Below are 19504 nucleotides of genomic sequence, written 5' to 3'. Positions count from 1 at the left end.
GATGTACGGATACATATGCAGGGAGCAGTGTAGGGTGATGCTGGCTGCGAGCAGCCTCGGTCCGTGAGGCGTGCGGAGTGGGTGTCGCCGCCGGGCGATGCCGGGGTGACGGCACAGTTTGTCCACAAGGTCGGTCCGCAGGGTTTGTCCCCCCGGGCCCGGCTCGACCCTCGCTCCGCTCCGCGCAGTGCCGGGAGCGGCCGGCAGGGGGCGCGCCGCCCCCTCGGTGCGCGGGGCCGCGGGGTGCCCCGGCGGGAGGAGCACGGAGAAGGGCGGGAGCGGCCGGGGCTGCGCGGGGCGCGGCGGCCGCTCCGGACCGCGGGCCCAGCGCCTGCCCCGTGCGGGGCCGGCCGTGCCGGCGCGGCGTCGCGGAGGGCAGCGGGTGGGGAGGGCAGCCCGCGAGAGCTGCCGAAGCCGCCGGGCCGGGCTGCGGCGGGAGCTGCCCGGCGCAGGGGTGGGGACTGGCCGCTTCCTTAAACGGCGCGGGACCGGCGGAGCGAGCCCGCACCGCCCCGGTGCGCCGGGCCGCGCCGACCCTCCCGGGACGCGGCCGCAACACGTGGAGCGAACTTTTGAGGGACGCGTGTCTGCGCCGGACGGGACTCTCGCCGCCCGCGACCGCAACGCTGCACGGAGCAGCTCGTCTCTCTCCGGTTTGATGGCTCTGGGTGCTGGATTTTGGCTTTTTTTTTTTTTCTTCTGCTTTTGGGTGGTTTTGGTATTTTTCCCCTCTTTCCCCTACTTCTCTGGTGTTCTTGTGTCGGGACACTTCAGTCTCGCTGGGGCAAACGCCGCGTTTGAAAAGCCGAGAGAAATGTTGCAACGTCCCTTGTGGCAACGCATTTTATTTATTTATTTTTATATTTTGCCTTTTGCAAGGGCAAAGAGGAAGGGTAGGAGAAAACCCACCGTAATCAATACCGGCTAAAATACCCATCTGCGAGCCCCTGGGCTGCGGGAGGCAGGAGAGGGGAGCGCGCCCGCCCGCCCGCCGGCCGCCGCTCCCCGCTCGGCTGTAGCTCAGCCCGAGCCCTTCTCGTGCGGATTCCCGAGGACCTGCGGCTCTGGGCGGGGAGGCGGCGGCGGAGTCCCACGAGCCCCTTTCCCGTGCCCCCCCCCCCCCCCCTCAGAGCAGGTAACGGAGGGGGCTCGGGATTTTCTGTCCGTTTGGTGTTTTCGCTCCTACCTCTCCGCGCACGAAGTTCCCGCAGGAGCGGGAGCGGGATCAGCGGTGCCGAGTCACGATGGGTGTCGGGGTCCGGCCCGAGGTGCGGGACCGGCTCCGGGAGCCGGCACCGGGACAGCTCTCAAGTTCGGGAAGGGGGCGGCGCGGATCGCTGCCTTCCGCGGCCCGGTGGAATGATCCCGCTCCGGCGGGGTCCCCAATGGCTTCGGGGCGGGGGTTCTGCACTGGCGGTGAGCATCGGCCAGAAAAAGGGGTTCAGTTAAAGATAGCGGTGAGTAGTGGTCGCCTGCGCCTGATGGGCGAGCTGAGGGCTGGGTCTTTGCGGGCGAGATGAGAGGTTCGTGTTTTCAACTGGCCTACAAAGTCCCAGTTCTCGGCTCCCGGGACCTGCCGGGCGCGCAACGGGCGAAGACGGAGCGCGGTGGCGCCGCTGGCGCTGCCCGGGGCCGCTCGGGCGGGACGCGGGGCCCGGCCCGGGCGGGTCGGCTCCGGGGGCACGGCGGGCGGTGCTCGGGCGGCCCTCGGGGACCGCGGCTTGCCCGGCGCTGGGGCCGGCGGGTGCCCAGCTTGCCGCGGCGAGAGGACGGAGCTGGTTCTCCGCGAACCGTAAGTGCATTTTGTATTCTTCTGCCTCGGAAAGGGCCTTAAACGTACGCGTCCTACGGGTGCTGGCGGCCATCCCCGCGGCTTCGCGGCGGTCCGGACCGGCTGTGCCCGGCCCTGCCTTGGCGGAGGGAGCGCTCGGTTTCGCTCCCGCAGGACCATGTGCATCCTTCCCTCCGCTTTCACTTTCTGAAAACACATCTGTTTTCTTTTTTTTTTTTCCTTTTTTTTTTTTTTTTTTTTTTAGTAAATCTAGTCACATCCATACGGAGCAGCCGGGCTACCGGAAATTCTCTTACTCACCTAAGCGTTTTAACCACCCAGCATTCCGGAGTTCCTTATTATTTGTCGGATTTCGATTCGGCACACTGCACGTCTGCAGACACTGGTTTGTGCTCCTTCTTTGGGCACGGTGTATATACAACTCCGGGTGTGTATATTACTCTTGACTTGTATAGCGTCGTATTTATAACTTCTGTGCCCTTCTGTGTTATGTTACATTACATTTTAACTTCTTAGAACTATTTTGAGGGTCCTCATAATTTTTTGATTTATGTAGAGATGTTTTTACTTCTCTCTTGTAAAAAGTCAATGATATTGACCTCCAGTAAAGAAAAAGGCCAAGTGGCAACAGTATTTTCAGGGATAAGGTCTATAGGAGTAAATGAAAAATTAAAATCTTCCTGTGTGTTTTTTTGCGCCACTTAGAATTTCTTTTTCTCTCTGATGTAGCATTGTTGGAGTCTACATTCTGTATGTGTGTACACAGACTCACACAACTTTTATGCTCTGTTCCCATGAAATTTTTATGAACAAACTCGGTTTTCAGCACAATTTTTTGTAGCCATTGCCCATGAAAAATAAGTGTTATTTCTTTCCCAGTTAGGAGAAATTTAGAAATGCTGTTACAGACCTCTGCATATTTTTTTTCTCCTTCAGCCCTTTATATCCAAACACTAGCATGCAGCACACTAACGTGTATTAATAGCTATTGCTCTGACACAGCTCCTGACACAGGTCAGGACATACAGACCTTGACGGATCAGAATTATCTCCTATGTGTGGTCCTTCAGGTGCTTCCTTTGACTTGGGGGACACTGGATGCTCTCAGGTGCTTCTTGGGCCTGTTCACTTCATGAACCTATTCTGGTTGGGAGCTTTCTTTGAAATCAAAATTTCAAGGAAAACTTTTTGCACGTTTCTTTTCCCTATATGCTTGTTTTTTCCAAAGAACCCAGTCTAGTGGCCACAAAAAGGAAAACTACCTGAAAGTAAGGAGTAAATGCAAAGATACTATTACCCATTTAGGATAGAGACCTTTGGAGCCCACTCTGCCAGCCTGTTTGCAGCCATATTCCCCCTGCAGATCTGTAGCCCTTAACAAAATGAATCTGCAGTGAAATCACAGAAATCTGATTCTAATCATCCGCCCTGGAACAAGTCAGCGCTACAAGAAGACGAGCATAGTGTAAAAATACTTCAGGCACGCGGAGCCGTATCATTAAAACCTGATGGTGTGAAAGGGGGACGGGGAGCAGATTCCTGTGCCTCCTCAGCCCACTCCTTCCAACTTGTGCAACTTGTTAGGCATCTCTGACAAGCAGCGATTTTTGTGGAGGTTGGTTGTGTTGCTAGTCGGGCTCCTGGACTTGCTGGTGGGCTAAAGTGAAGTTTTCCCTTTCATACCAGACTTTCTTAACTGCGCTGTTCTTTGTTAAGCTGGGTAAACAGCTGAGTTTAGCTTTTGACAAGTTTAACATAATTTGGATTCTTTTTTTTTTTTCCCAGAAACAATTAGTTTCTTCCTGCCTTTAAGTAGCTCTGGCAAGTTTTGTACCTCTGAAACCTATTTTGGAGCACTATACAGCATAATTTGAGTTAGTACCTTTTCATTTGAGTGTACCAGTCAAGATTCAGTGGAAGCCTGGCTTTTGTAGAAAGTGAGTGCTCAGCATTTTACGGTCACCAAGGCTTGTTAAATGTGTACCTTTGAGCTTCCAACTCCCTAGTCACTTTTAGAGGTTTTTTTTTCCATAATGGCATTTGCCAAGGTGAAAGGACACATTTTTTAAGCAATATTCATGTGTTTGCACTAGTGTGGATATAGTTGTCTATAGCTGTGAGAACTCTGTTGACAGACTGGTTGGTACTAGGAATGTGGGTTTTTCTCCATTCATCTACATTATTAGGATTATTTAGATCATAGCCACACACACTGCATTGACAGGCACTTTCCAACTTCTGTCTGTGCCCCAAAGAACATACAGTACAATGCAGATGTACTTCTCAGCATCTGGTTTACACTGTGGAGTTTAAACATTCTCTCTGAATTAATGTTCAGGCTGGAAGGGAACATTCCCTCATGCCCCAAGTGACTTTTTGTGGGTCAAATTACCAAGTAAAAATATTTTATTTTTAAATAATATTACTCTGAAGGCTGGGTTGGGGGTAGACCATGGTTTAGCACTTTCCAAATGCTAAAGAAGATGGTTCAAGCTTCTGCTGCAAGTTGTGGACAAGCTCTTAAATTATTGTTTTAGCTCCGAGGCTTTCATAATGTTCTGTGCTCTCTGGGATGCAGATTCAATTATTCCCCCCTCCCTGGTTAATAATGGGGCTTTGTTTTATTTTCACTTATAAACTTTATGCCTCTCTTGCTAATCTTTCTGTGTGTACAAATATGCTTCTTTTGTCAGTCAGACTTGGCAATACTTAGGCCACACTAAACTAGTTCTGGGCAGTACAGCAAGGCTTTCTATTTATCAGGGCCTTTCCGGGGAAGTTTATTACACTGTAGGGGTGACATTTTCAGCCTTCTGAAAGAGTTGGTAAATATTTGGCAGGTTTTACTCCTCCAGCAAAAAAAAAAAAAAAAAAAAAAAAAAAAAAGGGCCATATTTTATCTGTGATAAGGCCTGAAAGAAAACTATCTAGGCATTAAGGTTTGAGTTGTCGGACAGAAGGGTGGGGTTCGTGCAGGATATTCTTTGAATTGCCCTGAGTGAAGTCAAATGTTTGCCTGCAATTTAAGAACCACTGTTCCTCTATGTTTGCAAATAGAGACCTTCGAGCCAGGGCTGTATTTTAAGTTGCAGGAGGGCACAGAGCAGAACAAGCCTGTGATGTCTGGGTTACAGATATGTGTAATCAGGGACAGGTTGGAGTCAGATCATGCCTGGGATCTGCTTTGCTGTTCAGTACAGACCTTTCACAGAATGCTGGACACGCTTGTTTTAGAGCCTTGCACCCATGGAGAGGGCTGAGCCCCAGAGGGCTGGAGCAGTGAGTGTGTGCCCGGCTTGCAGGCACTTTTCCCTCTGCTCTTGGCTCCATCTGCAGATGGCAAATGCCAAGCTCGGGCTGTGCTCCATGCCAGCTCCTGCTCCAGGCCAGCTCTTCAGCACTCAGAGGCAACCAGACGGGGAGGGGAATGTGCTTCTCCTTCCCACTGCTGGCCTACTTGAGAAAAATCCTTCCAGCTCCTGCTGATTTCATCACTTCCCTTCCTGAGGACCCGAAAAAGGGCCAGGTCCCAGAGGGGAGGGGAAGAGGGGAGGAGAGCCTGGAAGAGGCTGCAGGGTGGCTGGTGCTGGCCCACAGGTGGGGAGACGCCTCTGAGGCTTTGGCTCCTTGCCACAGTCCAAGTGACAACCCCCTCAAAGGTAAATTGGTGGCATCTGCATGACTTTCCCAAAGCACTTTGCTGTCTCCTTTTGCCAGTGTGATCCTTGCTTGGTAGAGGGCTTTCTCTTGGGCTTGATTGCTCTAGGGGAGTGAGTGAGAAGAAGGAGGGTCTGTGTGATGCTACTGCCAGGAGGGTTACAACTGCTCAGATCCCAAAGAAGGGAGTGTCTGATGGCGGGGGTAGGGAAACCTTTCTTTGCTGAAGGCAGAATACCTCTGTCAGGTCCCATTGCCAGCCTGGGCGTTTGTGTGAACCTTGGTGTGAGCCAGCAGCAGTGTGGAAAAGAAATCATGTGGCTGCAGACTGAAGAAAATGAGCCAGGGTGGTGCTGGTCTGCGGACAGCTTCCCCTTCCCAACTCATGGGCTTTGGATGCATGGCATATTTTTTAGCACTGATGAATCAAAATATTTCCAAGACACTGCTCAGTAGATTTGATTTTGGATAAACTTCCTGAATTTTATTTGGATCTCAGTGGCCTGTCAGTTTATGAGGCTTAGGCTATTGGGTTTTCCCTTCTATGGCAGCAGGCAATAGGCCTTTGTTCTTTGTGTCCTTTGGGAGAAAGTCCTTCATGGTGTCCTTGATGTTCACGTGGGTGGATGTTGTACCCACATTTGCAGGATTTCAGTATTTTCCCAATACAGATTTGTTAGTGACACCATTTATGGGTCCAGGGCTGGAGTTGTGATTCCTAGATCATGCCTGATAGAGCTGTCATTAATATTATTATTATTATTATTATTATTATTATTATTATTATTATTATTATTATTATTATTGTTATTGTTATTGTTATTGTTATTATTGTTATTATTGTTATTATTGTTATTATTATTATATTTTAAAAGCAAAGCATCCCACTGACCAAGGCTTTGGAGTCCTGCTCAGGCAGTTACTGTGCAGGACTTGGCCAGTGGTGGGTGGATGTCAGCCCATGGAGCAATGTCCACTGCTCCAGGTGGGATTCTGCGGAGCAAACATCACCTAAACTGTCCAGTCTGCTGAATGGGTCAGTCCTGGATGGCTGGAGGCAGGGCAGGATCTTTTCCCATCCTTTTGCTGGTGAAATCCAATGAAAGAAAATAGTGGCATTCCAGTTCTTGCAATTGGTTTGAATCTCTATAAATGCACTTTACTCTTTTTTTTCTTTTCCCATTCCAAGTATGGAATTTCCTCAAACTATAAAATTTGAAAGCAGATTTGATTCAACAAAATCTCTCTGCATGATAACTTTTGAAGTATGGTGAGGAACTCAATTTAAAACACTTTAATTCAATCAGCAGGCTGTAGGAACTAATTTACAGTGGCCCAAAGGCCTGCTAAAATTAGTCACGGTTTTATGTTTTTGGAAAAAAACTCTTTAGGGGTGGCTCTGTTGTTACAAAGAACAGGACTTTTGAGTATATGACTGTTGGTAGGGTTAAATTCAAATATGCAAGTGCAGTAGTTTGAGGAATAAATTCCAGAAGCTGTTCAAGGCTCAGCTGCATTACAGAGCAATGATCAGGTTGGGTTAGGCAGAACTGCCGTGGACTGAAACATCTGGAATAATATCATATTTCCCCAAAGTGGAATTTTCTTTAGGAGCAGCAGCAATTGCTGATATTTGAGAGGGTGGAGCCAGCAGTAACCTACAAATGGCTGGAAAATGAATTAAGAATTTATAGAGTGAAATATTGAGACTTTGTCAGGAATCATGATTTTGATTATGATCTCTTGTTTAAAGCATCAGCTAATTCTGAGAACTGGAGCTTTCCAGGCTGTGGGGATTGGTTGGGCAGTTTCTGCCTCAGCCAGAACTTGGCTTTTTGGCACTTGGCTTTTTAGTCTTTTGATGAATTCCAGTGAAACAAGTTGTGGCAAACTGTTTTGGAGCTTTGGAGCCAGAATATGCATGAAAAATCTTGTATGAAATGAGAGATTGTTTCCTAAAGAATTTGAATGTAGTTCAGTTAAAATATGCTTGATTTAAAACTGTAAATGCTATTTTGATTTTTTTAAAGAAAGATAAAGATTTCCTCAATTCCTGCATTATGGGTGTATTTTACTCTTGAAGGATACTATAAAAGACTTGAAGTCTCAGTTGCATATTAAAGTACTTTTTATTAAAAAATCTGCTTTGACTACAGAGATATTTTGTATGATTGTGACTTCATCTGTTAGTTTTGAAGGAAATATTTCTGGAGAAGAAAAACATTTCCATGCAAATAACAGTTGTACAGAACAAGAAACAGAAAGGTGCTTAATCACAAGTTAGTTCATCCATTTTAATTTACCTTGGACCATAGCACCAAAAAAAAAAAGGTCATTTGGAAAAAAATCCCTAATCAGATATTTACAGTATCCATTTTTTCCATCTTGTGGATTATTCAGCACTGCAGTTAATGGTTTACATCAAGCTTTCAGTACATTAAGAATGTGTGCTGCTGTACACACCCCAAAACCAGCCTGAATCCACATTTTAGAAACAACCTAAGTGAAGGGGGGGTTTTTAAACAATTTCACTGAACAATAAAATTCAACTGAGTAACTTAAGCCGAATTTCTTAAATCTGAGTCAGTAAAGAGCTCCCAAAATGTCACACACAATAGATTGTAACAAAGGAGCAGAACTTCCCCAAATCTTTGCACAGTGTTTGTTGCTGCAACTCAAAGTGCTACTTTGAGATTAGAATTACTTTACTCCAAGTCCCACCCTAAATTTAGCTCCAGGATTCACATACTGCACTCACTTCATTGGACGAGTTTGGTTTTCTTGCAGCATATTTGAGCTAGTTTTGCATCTCCTTGGGGAATAAATTACAGCCTGAATGAGAACATTCACACGTATTTATGGCATTAATGCTCTGTGCAGTCGGAGGGGCTGTGTGCAGGCAGCCTTTAAAGCTAATGTTACCTCTAGCCCCCTTCCAGGGCTTCATTTAATTTTTCTATCAATGGGCATCAAGGGCAGTGAGAAACAATGAAACGTTTTTTCTTCTGACAGTGTTCTCTTTGCAAACACAGCAATAAGTTTCTCACTTTAGAATTTCTATCAGAGTGAACTCTTTCCCCCCCCAGCCCATCCCCACTTAACTGCATTCATATAGCGAGTTGTTTCACATGCCCCAAATAAAAATGCAATAAATCCAGAGTAAGAAAAATGCTTATGAGCCCGTTTAAGGTGTTATGTAATACTAGTTACATAAAGTTTTGCATGTCTTTTTACTTTTATGGTATTATTGCCTTTAAAAAGAACACAAACTGCAATTTAATTTCAAAACATTTGATAGTAGTTTTGTCTTAAAATACATAAATTTGGCTTGTAAATGTGGCTACATCACGGAATGAATTTACAGCTCTCCAAAGAAACAGCAGGTGTGCCCAGTGCTAAATAAAACATCTCCTGTAAGCCAGCAGAGATCTCCTGATCTGCACCAGCCCAGGATTTATCCGATACATGCTCTAATTTTGGTGACGGGTAATGTTTTCAGACAAACAGTCACGAGCACACTGTCATTTTATAGCACTATGCTTAGAATTGTTGGGAAATTCTGATACTTTCAAGCCTTCTATAACTTTGAAGTGTGTTTTCCAAACAGAACTCTTTTACAACTGGTCAGCTATCAGTATTACATCAATGCCAAATTACAGTCAGTTGTTTGCAGGCAGCAATCAGGGTTTCAGTGCTTAAAAATACATCTAAAGAGGCTGTTGCAAAACACAGTATGAGCTGTGCTGTAGGGTGGTGGGGATGGGATTATAATCGATGAAGCTCTGACCTGGTGGGCAAATTTCTTTAGAAGCTGTGGTCAGGATCTTGTGTTACCTGTGCCTCTCCTGCCTGTGGCCTGTGCAGTGCACAGGAGGTGAATGGAATCAGTCACCAGGCTGAGCTCTTCCTCTCCTGTCTCCTGTCCCAGCTGAGTGAATTCACACCCGGAAGGAAACACTTTAGTGAAAGAAATGTAGTACATCCCAGTACAGCCTCCAGAAATACTCTACTACCTGAATGATTTCCACAGCAACCAAAGATTTTACTTTTAATGAAATTTGCTATTACTTCACTATTCCAGGCACATCTTTGAATGTAAGAAGTGCTGCTATTACCTGACAGCCAGAAGCCTCTTGTTCATTAAAAGTATTTTTAAAGGGATAGAATTTCCCCTTTTGCCAAGCATTTCTTGTGCCCTCTGCAGTACTGAAGGGCAGTCATGAACCTGGACACTCACAGAACATTAACTGGTAACATCTCATTCTCACTGAAGTATTTCATTAGAAGTATCTGGGAAAATGATTCCTCATTCACCCAATATGGAGTTCAGTTAACTTCATCAGTCTAAACAGTGGGTCCTGGGTCTGGACTTCCCCTCAAGGCAGAGGAGAGGGGGAGATAGCTCCAGGGTCAGGGTGTCTCACTGAGTTAATACTTGAGGCTGGGAGAGCTCTCTTACCTCACTAATCAGGAAATTTGTACAATCAGTTTTGAGTCACAGATGTGAAGGCTCCCCAGCCACTGATGCAAATGGAAAGGTTTTAACCACATATTTCAGTTGACTCTTAGATTTGCTTGATGGATTTGGTATGAGAGATCTAAAACTTGTAGATGAGAAGCTCCTCCTGTAGCAGGGGACTGGTGGTTGGGCACTGAACACCCACAGGCACCAGCACCAGGGTGTGCCTGCAGCCCCCAGCTGTTCTCAATGTTGCTGTGACTTTTCTTTCAATCTCCATGGCAAGTGATTTGGGTTTCTTTGACCTATTCTTAATGTCTCTCAACTAATAGCAAATTTAAGGATACCTAGCTCAGCTTCATGTTGCCAAATCTGGCCTAGTTTAATTAATGTCATTCAGCAAATGAGGGGGGGTTGTCCTGTGACTTGCTGCTGTAAGGAGCTTCTGTATGTATAGAATTGGACCCCAAAACCAGTGGGCATTCTCCACAGTAACCAGTGTAACCACAGTAACCAGTGTCACTGCACTTGGCAATCTGCTCCCTTTGAAAAAAACATTTCAGGGTTACCCATAAGAAGTAATGCTGAAATGAGAGGGAAAAGTCATGTAAATTCTCCCACACGTGCAGCACTAAGTCTGGGATCCCTAGTAATGTAAACTTTATTTTCTGTGCAAGATTTTACTGCATTTAGTACAAAAAAAAAAAAAAAAAGCTTAAGCTAACAACAAAAACCAACATCCTAAGCAGAGAGCAATATAGTTTAAAAGCTCGAGGTCAATGTATTAGTGCTTCAAGCAGAGTGAGTGCACCTGGGCTAGGCCAGCTGTCTCTCTGGGAGCTGTGAGGTGTTTTCTCTGTTGTGCCCCAGTATCCAAAATAGACACTTTTCATGAATGTGCTGGCAAGGAACAGCATGTGATGGGATTAGTGATGAGGCGAAGCCAAAACACTTATCAATTATTGTATCTGTTTACTTCCTCAAAGAAGGCTCCCTTCCGAGGCACGTGCCTCCTCGCTTGTAACCAAACCCTCTGTGCTCCCCCTCACTTGTTGAAAATTGATTTGCACATGCTTTGCTCCAGTGGAAGTCTCTTGGCTTGTCCCTGTGAAATGTCACTGCTGGTGGGTGTAGCTGGGTGTGGGTGTTCCCTGCCCTTGGGATGCTGGCACTGCGCACGGGTCACATGCCTGCCTCGAGGAGTGGCTCAGTCCAGTCCATCAAGGCTCCCTGAGTGCCACTAAAAGGGCAGTTGTGTCTTTAAAAAAAAAGGTGGAGCTTTCAGGTCCCAGTCTTCTCTACTTGCTCCTCCCCAGGGAATGGACACAATTTGACCTTCCTATATTATTTTGAACTAGGAATAAGCCTTTGCTGGAGAGGTGGAAAAGCGCAGTGAAAAAAATTGCCAGGATCATGTAAGCTGTGGCTAATGAAATGTGGATTTACGTGACCACTCATAGCTGATGCACATTTTATGCTTGACTTCTTCCATGCGATGAGTCCACTCCTAGCAGGGGCAGTCGTTTCAATTATATGCTCCATATTTTTTTTTAGGGCTTTGTACACTGCCCAGACATAAGGGAACTAATCCACAAAGTGTGCAAATGAAATTAATCTAAGTTCTTACCTGAAGCAGTATCCAGGCAAAGTAAAAAACTAAACCAAATGCTTTTTAAAAGCTTGAAAATGACAATAATTAGCTCATGTTTTAATGCTAATACATTCTGACCATATATGTAGTATTGTAATGCTCATAATCAGTATTGGTGCAAAAATGGGAATAAGAAGTCCAAATTTGTAATTTTTTAAAAAGTCAAAAACTGGACTTTGTGTGAATTCCTTGGAGTGTATGAGCACAGGAGTATTCTTACATTCTTTCCACTTATTTGACCTCAAAGAACTGGTAAATGGAGAGCACCAGAACACCTGATAGATGTACTTAAAGCTCCAGGTCAGTAGCATGCTTAAGCACATGCTTAACTTAAAGCATACAATTAATCACATCCCTTGTCCAGAGAGTAATTAAACTTGTGCTTATGTACTTTGTACAGCACTGTACCTGCCTGCAGGCGTTCTCTGAATAATACTATGCCTGAGAAAGTGGTGAATCAGAAAGTGATTTTTGGCTGGAGTTTGAAAATGAGCTTAAAAGAGTGAGTTAGGCACTCAGAACTTGTTAGATTTGAATAGCTATGGAAAAGCTGGCCTTGTCAGCAAAGCCGAGTAAGTAGCAAGGTGTGGCCATTTAATTTATGGTAATGCCTCAGTTTTGTTTAAAGTGAAATTATTTTAAAAACCCTTTGCTTGGTAATTCCCTGCTGCTCTCCTATAACTCTTTGCTTCCCTCAGTGCTGGGCAGACCAGCAAAGCCCAGGTGGGGCAGCCTCTTGCTGGCAGCTTCTCTCTTAACTCACTGCTCAGAGTTTAGGGGGGGTTGAGTAGTAGGGGCCAGCACTGGCAGGTCAAGGCCAGCAGCATGGCTGCTTTTCCTGTCATTGATCAGTCTGGGCAGGGCTCTGTGGGAACACACTCCTCTGGAGCCAGCAGGCATATGGGCACTGCTGGTCATTATCCATGCCCCCATAGCCCACTCCAGCTGCTCCAGCACTGCTGAGGCCAGAGCCTTGGGTTACAGCTGCACTACTGAACCCACCAGCCAATGGTACTGAGTGTGGTCCTGGAGAGAACTGTGACCTGGGACCCCTCCAGCCAGTCCTGGACATTGTCTGAAACTCAGCACAAGCAATGGACCATTAGCAAGAGGCTGTTCCGAACTGTCCCCTTTCCCCCCTTCATTTGGAGACTTGAACAAGACAGCAGTGGCCAGACTGGGCTGGCTGGTCATGCCCTGGTTAATTTGCTAGGAATCGTGGAGCCTCTTCCAGCCACAGCTCCTCCCCTGGCGTTTTTCTCCTACTGCTCCACTGTTCTCCCTTCCTGTCCCTGTCCTGGTGCCAGCCAGTTTGATGTGTCAGCCATCACACCTGAGCTGCTCTGGGTGGCTGATTTGAGCAGGCAGCACTGCCATCTTCTTTGCCAGCCTCAGCCAGGTCATGGTCTCTTGCCCCTTGAGTGTAATGTGGCAGCCTCTAGTAGCTTGTTGATGACTAATTGTTTTATTTTATATACTTAAAGTCAGCTGTTTTAATTTGCTTGTTCTCCAAGGCTCTGTGTATAAATGCTAGTGAGGTCACCATGCTGAGGCAAACCAGGGCAGCATCAAAAGCTCCTCTTTGAAATATTGGTTCCTGGGTATCTGAATGGTGGGAGGCTTGTTTGCAAAGCAGCCTCTATGGAAAGTCTGCGTAATGTGTTTGATTATCCAACCTTGCCATTTTCAAAGAGACCCAGCCAAAATGACCAGAGCCTAGATGTACCATCTCCTAAAAATAACTTTGGCTTTCCAGCTCCTCTGCTGATGTTGGGAGTGGGAGAAAAAAAAGTGATGCTCCAAAATGGGGATTGTAAAGAGAGGAGATGTCAAATGCATGTGGTCAAACCCACCTCTTGTCGGTCCTGGATGAGCACCCTGGAGGATGGGAGCTCTTCCAGTAGTGCTCCAGTGTTCCTGCCCTTTCGGGTCCCAGGCAGTTTTCCCCGGGCACTGGCTCTCCCAGCCAAGAGCTCAGCTGGGCAGCTCTGCTGGAGACACTGCCAATGGGGACATGGTCTGTTCCTTGGCAAAGTGAGACACTTCCTGAATTCTCCTCATGTGTGCCTCTTTTTAATTTTTTGTGGGTGAGGGACAGGGGCAGAATTGGCCAGGAGAGATCAAAGTTTCAAAGTTTTCACTGTGCATTCCTTTTTCTTTTTTTTTTTTTTTTTTTTGCTGTACTGTTAATGCTTTCCTGGGGGCTGCTCCTGTAATTTTCAAGATGGTGATCAGCCTCATCTTGGTTTTGAGAGAAAAATCAGAGCCACCCCTTGTTTCAGAAAGCAAACCCCCCCATGTAATAGCTTCTGGAAGTTTTGCCGGCATTTCTCCAAAGCAGCTCATTAATTTCAGGGCCATGCTGATATGGACTGCTCACTTGGTGTCGTGTCCACTGGCTCATGCACCTCGAGTCAGCTCCAGGTTTGGGAAGTGTACAGTCCCAGAGTCTTCAGAGCCTTGGTGTACTTTCAGCTGCTCTGAAGGCAGCCCTTGGTCGTTTCCAAGCTACATAGATCCAGCACTGCTGCCATCTAAACCCGGAGGCTGAAGCTCTCAAGCTCTTGTCCGGGCACAGCAGGATTGGCAGTTGCTGGTTAAAAGGCTCAGATCTCTCCTGTGAGTGGGTGTTACTCACTTGGTAATACCAGTCCATTCCAGCTGAGGATCTGTCCCTTTGTTTTGTGTATGGGACAATTTGTTTTCAATTTTTGTTTCTGAAAGGAAACTGTCAAGACAAAATTCACACTTAAAAAAATTAAGGGAAACAGCCTTTTGTCCGTTTCTAACAATCCCCTTCCATGACTAAAGCTGGAAGAATTCTAGAAACTGCAATAATTTCCTACCTTCACTTTGGTTTTGTTCTGCTCTTGCATTTTCTAAGTTTCAGATACAGCACAACAAAAATAATTTGAGTTAACACCAGTGTAACCTAGAGATGTGTGCTTTGATCATCAGAATCTGATTGTGCTTTATCTGGAAGTGGGACGGGGGCAGCAGGGAGCTTAGGCTCTTCTTGTAGTGCACAGCCTTGGCTTTGCAATCCAAGAGGGAACATGCAAAACCTCTGTGGAGGGTGTTCCCCTTCAGCACATATCCGTCCTCACTCAATTCTGCCAATGACCCAATGCCAGTAAAATAAAACTGGGGATGAGACACCCTGCCCAGGCTGCAACAACTCCAGTTACTGCATTCCTGTGCTCTGGGTCTGCTCTGCCTGCTCGTGGTGGGGTCCTGGCTGCTGCAGAGGTTGTGCTCTCCCTGGGGCAGGGGCTCATCAGATTTTCTTCTGTAGTGGTACAGCAGCCAGTGCTGCAGAGACCTGGTCCTGCCTGGGGCTCCCCTCAGCTAGAAAGAATTGTTTATTGTCAATCCAAGGAGAAGAAAATAAAAACAAAAAACTTTTGAAAATAATAACAACATGCATCTCATTTTCATTTTAGTCCTAAAAACTACTTGATGCTCATTCCAAAAGAATTGATTCCTTAAATGAATGAAGCAGCCAGGAGTACTGCTTTCAGTGTGGAACTGCTGGTGCTCTGACTCATGCTCTGCTTCTCATGGGCTCTGGCTGTTATGCTTCATTTAGGACACCAACATCATTAGCATTTAGAGGACTGCTGCCTTTTTTTATTATTATTATTGTTACACTGCTGTTGTAACTTTCTCAAAGATGCAAATAATATTTGGATCCAGTCATGGCTCATGTTTTATTACCAAATCAGGGCACAGGGTTTGCTTTCAGTTGACTTACAGAAGAAATTGTAAATGAAAATAAGGTGTGGTTCTGTGTAGTTCTGAGAGGGTCTCTGGGGTTTTTGGATGCCAGGTTGTCTGTTACCATGGAGTGTCATCCCATGTGGGATGGGTGAGGATATTTTTCTTGTGTTGCACAGGGCTGGGACCTTTGTGACTTCCTGAGCATCCCTGGTCACACCAGCTGCGAGATGGATTGTGTGAATGGCAGCACCTGCAAACTTGATGCTGGCAAAGGGTCCCTTGCTGAGGCACCCATGTGATGCTTTTTCTACAAGGGCAAGGGAAAGAAGAAAAGCCCTGAGAGTGCTGAAGGGTTCCCTGCTTTGACACAAACTCTTCTGGAAATCCTTGAGCACACAAAGTTCTTCTCAAGGGCAACAGCTTGCACAGATGCTTGCAAGCCCATCCCAGCTCTCTACAGGCAGAATTCATGGGGCAACAATAGAGCAGAATTGTGGGAATCTGCCTGTAGTTGCAGCTGAGTCCACTGCCGTCAAAATACTGATCAATTGAAATGAAAGTGTTACTCCTTGCACTAAGAACATGCAGAGATGGGCTGGGATTTCCAGGAGGACTTGTGAATGAGGGTTGAAAATTCCCAGCCAAATACTTAGCCCCTTTTCAGTTGAAAATGTAGATAGATCTTCTTCAGATATTACTTTAGCTGAAAGTTATTAAGAAATCAGAAGTAATTCCCTAAAATTCTCAGCTTTTTTAACAAATTGAAGGCAACTGCTGCTGCAGATGGATGTGAACTTTCCTGCTGGGATCCGAGTGCTACACGTCCCCAGGAGAGCTCCAAGTGCCCCTGGGGTTGCAGGGTATGACCCAGTGTGGGATGTGTGGGGCCAGTCAGCCTTGGGGTCCCCACTTCCCCTGGCCAAAGACCGCTGCTCACATGGGTGCCAGAACAAGGAGTACCTCCAGGGCTGCCTGCAGCGAGCTGTGCCAGGCTCTGTTCGGTGGCATCCTTGCGAGTGACAGATGAGCCATCTGGCATTCCGCTGAAACTCAGCACGGCGTTCACTCAGGAGGAGCCCACAGGGATGGCAAAGCAGTTGCCCACCTTCCCCTGCCGTGTGGGCTGGGGCTGGGGCACTTCTGGGCACATCAGCAGAGGCGTGTGTGCCACGCTGGAGAGAACGGACCCTGCCAGACCCTGCCCTCCTGGGGACCGACAGAACGGCAGCAAGAAAAATGAGGGACTTTCAGGGGCAGCTGTGTTTTACTAACCCAGTCATAATGCCCCTAAAAATCCTTATTGTTCTTGCAATAGTCAACTGTGGCAGAGGGAGGCCTGGAAGGAGAGCTTGAGGGGGAAGGAGGGCTGGCAGGTTGAAGCAGGTGTCAGGCTGGGGACGGTGCTTCTGTTGGAGCAAGACTACAAGGACATGGAGTTGTGACCTGTGGTGTGGAGCATGTGCTTCTCACGATGCTCAGGGCATGAGAATTGGAGCACAGAGATGGAGAAATTAAACAAGCTGAGCACTTTCCCTCCCTATTGTGTCTGTCTGACATTTCCCTCCCACCAGAAATAAATGCAAGTAGAGAGATGCACCCCAAGCCCACAGAAAGAGCCCTTACCCAAACCAAATCTGTTTTACTCTTCTTTCAGCAAACTCGTTGCAGGTCTCTGGTCATCCACCGCTTCTTTCTCTGAGCTTTATTCCTGCTCTCATATTTCAGATCAGACCATGATGAAGTAATAGCATGCAAAGAAGCAATTTGTTAAACAGAACCATAATATTCAATTATTTGCCATCTTTATGCATTCTAATACTTTATTTGCATTTCTGAGAGCTTCTGTATGCTGAGTAAAAGTTTTTATTTTCATTGAACTCTGCAGCAATGTTCAAAGCTTTTATCCTTTAATAACTCCAGGGGTATGGATACACAAATTAATGCCTCCCTGGCCCCACAGTTGCAGCAGTCCTTTCACATTATCTGTGTGGATTACCTATTCATTACTTTTCTGAAAAGGCTTTGTTTATGGCTTTTAGCATTTTTATCAATTAATTGATATGATTATCAATTAATTCTGCTTTATATGCCCATGCCAATAGATTTGGAGTGCATGCTTTTTTTTTTTTTTTTTTTAAACTGAGTTTTATGGCTCTGGAGCAAGATTTACTCATTTGTTATTTGTCATTCTCAGGAGCATTTCAACTGCTTTTCTTAAAGCTGAATTCTTTATAAAGGAGAAGTGACTACAAACCCTGAACTGAGTCCCAGGTCTGGCTTAACTTTGTAAGGCACAGTGACACACTGAGGCTGCTCCACTTAAGGTATGGTATGAACCAGGAGCTGATCCCGTGGCTGTGGAATGAGTGTTCACATGGAGTCATCCTGCTGTAGCTATTGCAGCTGCTGTGTAAGCAAGTTCTAAAGGACAATCCTAGTCCCAGTGACAGTGTGACAGATAAGACAGACAGTGGGCACAAGGAAGGCACCGCTGTCAATGAAGGATGGATTCTGTTCAACCCGCAGGGAACAAAGAAACTTGGGCTGCTCAAGGCCCCACAGAACTGTCCAGGAGTGTCCTTTGTGCCAGCTGATTCCAGGAATGTGACACTTTTGGAACTGTTCGTGTCAGAACTTCCTGCTTTGACACCTGTGTTTCAGAGACTGCCTCATCATAGGAAACCCCAAATCTGCTGCTCCTCTCCACAAGGACTTCTGTATCCAGCAACTCTCGTGTCTTCTTTGGATACTGAAACGAGATGAAAGGGCTTGAGTATTTCCTTGGCAAGATGGGTGGATGGAATTTATTTAGTCTGTTCTGATTCTGACACCTACAAGTCAACTGACCCAATCACCTCTTCTGCTAACAGGCTGCAAAACAACACTCTACTACTGTGGAATATTCTTTGTGATGAAAACAGGAGGATTGGGAATGGGGGTTTGTAACTTTTTTGAATGAGTTTCTGTTACAATTTTTATCTTTAATATCAACACTTTAAATAAGGACATTTATATGTTAAAAACCACATTTTTTAAACACGTTTTTTGCTCTGAAATACTGGAATACGCCTCCTCAGCCTCTTCCTACCTCAGCTCTGCCACTGTGAAGAGAAGCCACCCATGGATTTTAAGGTCAGAAGGAAAAGTCAGAACTTCTAACAGAGGATGTGCACAGAACAACTCCTGCAGTTCATCCTGCAGCCCAGACCCTGATGAATGGATCTTTTTCTTATGTGCTGTGGGAACTCTGCCTATAGAAATGTCTGAGAAGCTGTTCCAGGGCTTCATAACCTTGTATCTTGTTTCTTGTGGCAAGCTGCAAGTTGCCTGCTTTTCCTGGCCTCTGTGGACAAAACCCTCCATGTGTGTGACTGCATGTGGGAAATAGGAGAGCACTGTGATTTGGTGCTGGTTTTGTCAGATCGTCTCCAAAGCAGCTCCCCCAGGTGTCACACTGCCTGTCAGAGAGGAGGGCTGGTGCAGCAGAGGTCTGTAGGATCATTTGGTAAGTGGCCAGGGGCTCACATGAGTATCCCTAGTGCACATCCTGCAGTGGGATCCAGCCTCCTGCAGTGGGATCCAGCCCTGCTGGTCCCTCTTTAGCACTTGAGAACATTGTCAGCAGACCAAAGTGCATTTCTTAGTACCCACACTAAGCCTCTAAGACTTCAAGAACAAATCTGACTAGACTGAATTTTCTTTCTTTTTAAAGTTCAGTGCCACCTAACACCTCCAATTTAGCTTGGGAAAAAACCAGGAATACCTAAAATAAAGGTGTTTTGAAAAGTACTTACAGGCAATTATGGGTTTTTTTCAGACTCAGTTTCAGGTGATACCCTCAGCTTCTACTGCTGTTAAGCACTGCCCCAGACTTCCTTCAAGTTGCCATCCTTAGTCTGTGCCAAGCATCATGAACATGAAAATAGATCCTGTTGAAATAAAACACCCTGGTCTTCACATGCACACATTTTTCCCTCTGAAAAACAGGTAATAGGAGATGAACTAAGCCTGAGCTGTCATTGATGCTGCTTTGCACACCCTTGGAAGGTGCAGAGCATCTGGATTGGTGACTGCCCACAGAGAACTGACCCGAGGCAGCACAGAGCAAAGGGTGCAGGGTGAGATCCCAACAGAGAAAAGGGGGAAAAAGAAAGAAATTTCTCTTCAAGTACAGGTAATTCTATTAATGTCTGCAAGGAGTCTCTCACTGCAGGGGATGCTTAGC

At 46.3% G+C, this 19504-nt stretch overlaps 2 long non-coding RNA genes across 2 annotated transcripts in view; one reads left to right on the top strand and one right to left on the bottom strand.

The window, feature by feature from the left end:
* Positions 1-408: 408 nt before the first annotated feature.
* Positions 409-19068, top strand: LOC108962669 (uncharacterized). Its single transcript, XR_001991355.3, has 2 exons — positions 409-668; positions 17474-19068. It is a non-coding gene; the product is annotated as an uncharacterized LOC108962669 (long non-coding RNA).
* Positions 13711-19504, bottom strand: part of LOC108962670 (uncharacterized) — a 79580-nt gene continuing 73786 nt past the window's right edge. Inside the window, exon 2 of the long non-coding RNA XR_001991356.3 lies at positions 13711-19208. This is a non-coding gene — a long non-coding RNA (uncharacterized LOC108962670). The remainder of the gene's footprint in view (positions 19209-19504) is intronic.

The sequence above is a fragment of the Serinus canaria genome, chromosome 18 (genome assembly GCF_022539315.1).
Source record: "Serinus canaria isolate serCan28SL12 chromosome 18, serCan2020, whole genome shotgun sequence".
NCBI lineage: Eukaryota > Metazoa > Chordata > Aves > Passeriformes > Fringillidae > Serinus > Serinus canaria.
The sequence above is the reverse complement of the archived record's forward strand: the minus strand, read 5'-3'. Positions and strand labels throughout refer to the sequence as shown.